The sequence below is a fragment of the Stylophora pistillata genome, chromosome 3, assembly GCF_964205215.1.
Source record: "Stylophora pistillata chromosome 3, jaStyPist1.2, whole genome shotgun sequence".
Classification (NCBI taxonomy): domain Eukaryota; kingdom Metazoa; phylum Cnidaria; class Anthozoa; order Scleractinia; family Pocilloporidae; genus Stylophora; species Stylophora pistillata.
The window spans coordinates 21,470,001-21,478,297 of NC_142521.1; positions in this window are offsets into that span (position 1 = coordinate 21,470,001).

Genomic DNA, 8,297 nt, shown 5'->3' on the forward strand with positions numbered 1-8,297 from the left:
ACAATTCTCTTACACTGCTTCCAACATTCTTAGAGTATCCCCCTAAGACATCTACAATTAAGTTGACTTGACGTAGCTCGAATCCAGGGTATTACTGTTTAAGCTCCCAGCATAGAGTAGCGTACTTTTATGTCTTTTCCAGCTCATCTCTAGTAAAGTGACAATCTTGCTTCCTTTCTCTGCAAACCTTGCATCTACTCTGTTGGCTCTTACTTCTGTATTATACGCGTATACAGGGACACCCCAGTGAGCTGTAGCTTGGTTGTTCTCGTACACTGGTTTTGGTTGTATTGGGGAGTACCAAGGAGGGGTCATTTCTATAAGAAGGTAGTCTTAAGCAACTCAAAGAAAATTATCTTAAGTGCTGCATTGTGCCTCATAAGGTACTTTGTCTGGGCAAGTGCACTACAACTCGCAAGCACATGCGCCATGGACTCTTGAGCTTCTCCGCACAATATGCACGTGGTATCTAGGTCCTCCCGAGTCTTGGTCTTCCTGGAGTGGTACCGCTTGGTTGGTAATAGCTGCTCATATAACTCGTTGATCCCTGCTATCGAATGCGTCGGCACCATCTTCCACTCCCACAACCACGTCACTAGCTTCCCCTGCCATCTCTGTTGTCGAATGTTCTCCGCACAGCGCTTCTTGAGCACAAACTTCATTGACCCACAGTCCAATCTTCCTCCCCTCTATACTCTCACCTTCATCTGTTGACCCTGATGGTAGCGGGTGCTGTAAATCTAATTTCATGCCCAGCTCCTCTGCATACATTTCTGCATCTCTGACCAAGGAACGCCTACCCTTCTTCTCCGCTTTCTCCTCAAACTGCCTTACAAGACCGATAGTTGGATTTTCGTTTTGGTAAAATCTCATCGCTGCCTTGATTTTCGTAGCCTTATATTCTGTCTCGACAGACTTCAATCCTCGCCCACCGACTTGTCTTGAGAGTTATAGCAGATCAACTCCACGCTGACTATCAAGACACACCATGCGGTCAATAAGTAAATTGTCTATTGTCCCACCACAATTCTGTTTTGCCCAACGCTGTTCTCTCTCTATCAAATCGTTATCTACCAGTTGGCTGTCTACAGGCTTCAATACACATGACGTGAACCACTTACAGATAGTATTAAGGCATGTAATAGACGTCTGATTGGCGCTCGTAAACTCGCCTTGTTTTGGTAACGGCGAAGACTTTCCCTCAGCGAGCTATAACGGAATCTCTTGGTCTCCTTGTGTTATAGCCTGAACTGCTCTCGCTATCCCGTCATGGACAACATTCACTCTCTTCCACTAATAGTTCACAATGTGGTGTGGGCCTGAGGCAATCCAGTTCCTCTTCTTCAATATCACTTCCTTAACTTGCTCCGCGCATAACTCAAAAGGTCCCTCTGGTAGCTCCGGGATAATCTCCCTCATCGGCTCATCTGATCTCATCTAGCCACTCTGTTTCTGTATTTCCACCTCCTTCTGACTCCCAAACAGCCTCCCAGAAACTCAACGCCTCATTCACATCCGTGAATAGTCTTTGAATTATTCCCTTATCCTAATACCCATTCTCATACCTAGGTCTCTCACACTCTCCTTGATTCTCTATTATCTCTTTGAAACTTGCATATACTCCTCCAGGATCTAGTTGAAACTCTCTATTCATCCTTCTGGTATCTTCGTTCTTTTTCCTGCTCCAGAAACGCCTCTTGAGCGTTTCTGGAGCACCCCTCTTTACTATTATTGTTATTATTATTATTATTATTATTATTATTATCATTGATTATTATTTGAGCTTTGATATAAACTATCCATTTTATTTGTCTGAGTACAGACTGGGCTACACATTATTTCATTGATCGTTTTCTTCCTTCCTTAGAATGTCAAAACTATCAAAGTATGACGACTTTTAGGCCGGAGACCCACAGTATTTATCATGGATATTGTGATAGTGGACTCACATGCTGGTATCGTTTTCAAGGGGCAGCAGCAACCAGAATTCCGCAACTGTTTGGTTAAATGGTAGACATCCAACAGTGGCTGATGATGGGGTCAGTAGACTGGCCTCCTTTCACACTACATCAAAAATTTCACTGGTCACACTACAAAAAAATTTCTCTGGTCACACGACATCAAAGTGAGAAACTGTTTACTATATAACTGGTCCACTTGGTGGTTGTAACCTTAGCTACTGCAGCACTTCTTCGTTACTATCGTGCTCAGAAATCGATATCAAGCCAAAAATAAACTAGCTGAGGTTAGAATTTATCCGTATTCTCCTAACTCTGCAGTAGCACAATGAGGAATTAAACTGCTACACGAAGATGTTGTTACATTCAATTTTTCTAGATGATAATATATTTCATTTCTAATGTTTAGAAATTGAATTTTATGCTTTCGTCAACATAAATCGTATGCAGCCTTTTGCAGCATTGTTTTCATGCAACTTTTTTGCAACATCGATTTTATGCATCTTTGGGCTAAGGGTTCTCATGGCAGTAGCTTTTAATCACCAAAAAAGATCCACCCTAAGCCTCAAAATCAAATGAAGGTGCTTGTCTGTCTGTCTAAAGTGTATCTAACTATTTTTGTTATCAAGGAAGAGGGGGATGAGGACGTGAGGCTTATTCGAGGTGTTCTATAAACAAAATATATTGCCAAGAGTTATGTCTCTGTTAGTGCAAAGCTCACATTTTCTCGGTGAATAATTCTTATTGAGGTACAATGCAACTCCATTTACTCTTATGCACAAAGCACAAGGCAAAACAACGAAGGCAAAAAAAATTGAGAGGCTGAATGTTTTGAGATAGGCAATCTGTGAAAAAAATCACGCAATTTTAAACGACATCGACTCAAACGTATTTCGAGTTGTTACTCTGTAACTGGTCAGTTGATCAAAAACAATATCGTGTTTAAGGAATGCCCGTGCACTTATACGCCTGACTACGGGAGTTTTATGCGCAGTACAGGATGTGCAGTGCATTGCAGTAAAGTTAAGTAAGTAATCTAAATTTTCCACCATAAAGACTCTTTAAAGTTAAGTTTTCGAGCGTGTCTTTCTTGTTAGAGCGATCGAGGATTTGTGGGTTGTTGTGTTTATTTACAAAAGACGGAACAACGCTATCGCTTGGATTATGGTAACGTTAGAAACAAAAATAATTCAGCTAAATGAAGAGCGTTCGTTGATACCGTGGGGATTAAAGTGTCCATATGAAAAATTTCTCTACAATTTTGCGTCTTTTCTTTACTGCCTAGATGTGGGGAAATGACATAGACTGCCATATGCTGCCTAGAATGATTAGGGAGTTCAAATTGTCTAGCGACTTTGGATGCCCTTTTGACATGTTTCTAATTTCCGAAAGTGTTCTCGAAATCTCGAAACAAGTAAAAGTGAGAAGTCAATCACTTCCGTGGATCGCTAACAACATGAGGAGAAAAATGAACAGGCGATTTAAACTTTACAAGGAAGCGGTTAACACGAACGACAATGAAAAGTGGCGCGAATATAAATACCTAGGAAATAAGATCACAGCTGCTGTTAGGAGAGCAAAAGCGGTTTTCTTCAGAAGAAAAGTCAACGACGTTAAAGCCTCAGGTGTTTACTGGAGACTCGTGAAAGACGCAACAAATTTGTCAAAATGTCATAAATTAATAGTGCCCTTAAACGGGATGATGCGAGCCTAGTCATTAGCGATGTGGAAAAAGCCAACATGATGAATGCTTGCTTTTCCTCGATTTGCACAGAACTAGCGGCACAGTTACCTGCATAAATAAATAAACATATCTGTCGGCGCCACATATCAGTACAGGCACAGCGGATGATTCAACAGACATACCAACTTTAGCTGTTATTAAAATTCATGAGGGCACAGTCAAAAGTAAAATACTAAACTTAAAAACGAACAAATTGCCCTGATGAAGTCGCCCCAAGGCTCCTCAGGCTACTGGGAGAGACTGTTGCACCCCCGTTAGCATCCCTATTTATGTCAAGTTTTAAGACAGGCGTTGTCCCCCTGGAATGGAAAACAGCAAAACTAACGATACTACATAAAAAAGACGACGAAATGGATAGAGAAAACTAACGCCCTCTCTCCATCCTCAGCGTACCAAGCAAGTATCTTAGAGTCATGTGTTAATGACGCGATTATCGAACATGTGTTCAACTATCGCCTGGTAACAGACAATCAATGGGCATATCGCAAAGGCTACTCCACTGAGCTTCTGCTCGTCTATTTAATGGAAACCTGAAGACATTTAATAGACACTGGTTATGTGGTGGGCGTGGCATTCATGGATTTCAAGAAAGCCTTCGATTGCGTAGTTCACGGTATCCTACTAAACAAGCTTCGAGGTCAATTTGGAATACGCGGACCCTTATTAAACTGGTTAACGAGCTACCTTACATCCAGGTTACAGTATACGGTCTTAAACCAAGATCCAGACAAAGCTCAATGCCTTCTAGGGTCCCTCAAGGGAGCGCCCTGGGGCCGACTCTTTTTACTTTGTACACAAGCGATCTTGTAGCGTCCATCTAGTCAGGATCTGTTTAGATGTATGCCAACGACGCCACCGTATACTGTATTGGGAAGACTATAGACGAAGTGGCACCTGTGTGAAATCAATCCCTAAAAGATTTGTATGACTGGTGCGTGAAGAACAGGCTAACGCCACACCCAAAGAAATCAGAATGTAGGCTAATTTATAGAGGATCGTTCACTGGCCCTCTAATACCCTCATACCTCGGAAGTAACAACTTAGAATGGGCCACACATAGTCGACTTCTAGGTGTGACCATCGATCATAAGCATGGCTGGACCACTCATATAAAGGAACTGGAGAAGAGTTTTGCCAATAAACTAAGCCTTATAAACCTAAACAGGATCTCTTAAACCTGTATTTTAAAGTTATAATTCCTGCAGTAACGTACGGCATATTCATATGGGGAGGTACTAACCGACAAGACGACCTCGATTCACCGGAAAGATTACACTGCAGGGCTGCAAGAGTCATTTACAATTTCGCTAAGGATATACAGTCAGCGGAAGTCCTTACCAGGGCTAAATGGGACTCTCTAAGAACTTTCTATAAGCAATCTGTCTTGAAACTAACTTATAAGATGATGATTTCCCATCCTGTATGACAGCACATACTGTGAAATCGCAAAACCTCATATAATTTACGGAACAGTCTTAAGTTGGAAATCCCACCTTTCAAATCGAATATCAAAAAGTATTCCATATCTTATAGAGGTTCAGTTTTGTGGAATTATCTGCCAATCAAGTGCCGTAGCGCGCATAGTGTCAAAATTTTCTCCGAGATAATTAAAAAGCTTCCTTTGGTCAGAGTTATTGACTTCTCTGTTTATTCTGTAAAAGATAGCTCCTCCCTAAAGGAAGTATGTTTGGGTCTATATATTTATTAGTCAGTTAATACTATCAATTATTAATATAAACATTATCTCATGTTTATACATGTCTTATTTTACACTATATTACAACTATTGTTTATGTATCTTTTTATTTTATGCACGACCTCGCAAGCTGCACAGCTTCAATACTTATCGTGTCTAAATAAAGGTTTTACTTACTTACTTAAAAATCGGTCGCTTGTTCGTCTTTCTTTTTTTCCCCAGTGTATAACCTTTGGCGATGATTACAATTCATGCAATATATGACAATGGCAGAGGTGCATGTGGAATGATCAGTATTCTCAACGGATCGCTTAAGTTTCGATATTTTCTCCATTTTATGAATGAAAGGACATGGTTTGCGTAGGGCACGCGCGCATTGGAAATTTCCGGGTCAATCGTCAATTTGTATTAAACTTCTGACCAAAATTTGCCTTTATTTTTCTTGCCTCATTACTATAAATTTAGTGGGGGTTTCAAAAAGAGTACCAGTAAAGCTTTTAAGAGTGACGTATTCAACTGCATGATTGTGAGGATGCAATATGACGGTGAACAAAATTCGATCGTTCCTTTCCTTCTGTGACGTTTGTAACGCTAACTAAAGTAAAAGAGGGAGGCGATAAAATCATGGAAAATCAAGATAGCTTGCTTTTACTTTTGTTCTAAGTCGGCATTATTCGTACAAGGGAGCAAAGCAAGAGGCGAAAGGCTTACACTTATCTCCCTCTGGCGCCGCTAAAACACCCAACTTATTTTTTCACTGTGTTGGTCTTGCGCATGCTTCATGATTGTCATTTTGTTGATAACTCACCCCAGTAGCAATGCGTTCAACTGGAAAAAAAGTTATCATATGATTAAAAAAAAATGATATTGAGTTAAAGCAGTGTGCACTTGAGCTAGGTGGTCCGAGCGGCAAAAGTAAAAGAACACAAAAAGTTTAAGCCCTCCCCCTTCCCATCATTCCATCAAGTTTCTCTTACAATTAATTTCTACACATTTCTACACCATCACTTCAGATGTGCAGTTAGAGAAAAAATGCAGTGTTGGAATATTTGCTTATTTCAAAGAAGCTGTATTAGAGTTAAAACTGGAAAACCACGACCTTTACTGAAAATTTTGGATTAGCCAACGTTCAACACATTTATATTTACACTTTCTCTTTCCCAGAGCCTACCATGTCTTGTTAAGCTCAGGCTCGTGTTGCTAGCAAGACTACGACCCAACTATTGCGTTTTCATATTTACATTCCTATATTAGTGGCAGCGGTCCCAAAGCTCACGTCTGGCACTAAAACCATTCATTCTGCGTATCTCGAAACTCAAGAAAAGCCCAGAGTAATCACTGCACCAACTGATACAGCAGACTCGGGTGCGGGTCGGTATGCCTTAGGACTTAAAGTAAAATACATGATCACCGAGCGTTAACTGTACTGATATTGTATATTTGAAACAGTGGCTTTCAAAGAATCAACTCAACTAGTAAGTTATTTGGTACTCTTGTCGAAGGAGCTAGCCAAGTAAGGAGTCATTTATCCCCGTCAAATACGGTCGGGTTCAAAGCCATCAATGAATTACATGGCGATATATTATAAAGTGGAGATGATGCGTACAGACATATGATAGGCCTGTTGCCTGATCAGAACACGCAATTTTCACACCCACTGCGTAAAAGCTAATATCTATATTTTGCTGGCAAAAAAAGAGTAAACAAACCCATGTTGTGCTTAATCTGTCCTTCCAGGTTAATTAAATTTAAGAATTAATTGACTTCTTCTTATAGACGGCCTAAAAAATCACTTTCCTGTTTAGCTATAGCGGATCAGCAAGGTACGTTAGTAATCCGTTGGATTTGCCGACAGGGCGCGGGTCTTTCCGCAGACAGGGAGTTCAAGGTTTGCATTAGATATTTAGTCCATACTTTTACAACCACAACTTTCAACCAATTCTTGCAAAATAGCTATATAGGGCTGCTTCCGCTTGCTGGTTATTAAAGAAACGTCTAGTTTAAGCACGGTGCAGATCTCCCATAGGATCCCAACGGAAAACTTTGACAACTTGGTCTGGCACGCGATTTCACAAATGTTGTATTTGTCATACCATGATAAAATACCATGATTTACTACATCCATTTTGAAATCACTGGTGGTCCCTGTAATCTGATTGGCTCTAATTGCTGCGATTTATTCATGAATTGCACCATGTTTTGCTCTAAATCGCATCATTTTACGCTTGACTGAGTTTTTGACACATGACGTCAAAGTCTTTCTGTTTTGCATACAAAATAAGATGTAAAAGCATTTCTGGTTCCTCTTTTTATTTAAAAACCGGCTCAGTACTGCATCAATAAAATATTTGAATTGACCAAGTCCTGTATTCGGGCGAGTTCAAAATGGATGTAATAAAGTGGTAATTGAACCTTGTGTCGTGCAATTTTGGTCTGAAATCCTACTTGTGATTTCAAATCCAACTCACGCTGCACGCTCGTTCGATTTTGAAATCACGCGTATCATTTCAGCCCATATTGCACTCCACCCAGTTCAATTACCATTATAAATACCATGATACATTTAGTTGTGATAAATTTAATCACGAAATATTTCGTGATCTCTTACGCAAAGTATTTACAGCCTCTTTTTCAACGAAATGGTAATATAGAAACCTCAATCAAAAACCCCGAGATACGCCTTGTGAACAATCATAAAGAGACTTTGACTATCTTTCCAAGTAATATCGCTATTGTGAGGGAGATGCAACAGACGTAAAATGCGAAAAAATTGAGTTTCCGTAAGTATGTGTACATTTTCGACTAATTGATGACACCGTCGAATCGGCGCATTTTATCCAACTTCAAAAAATTGATTAAATCACCAAGAATCATTCACCCTAAAAATCCTTTGGAGATC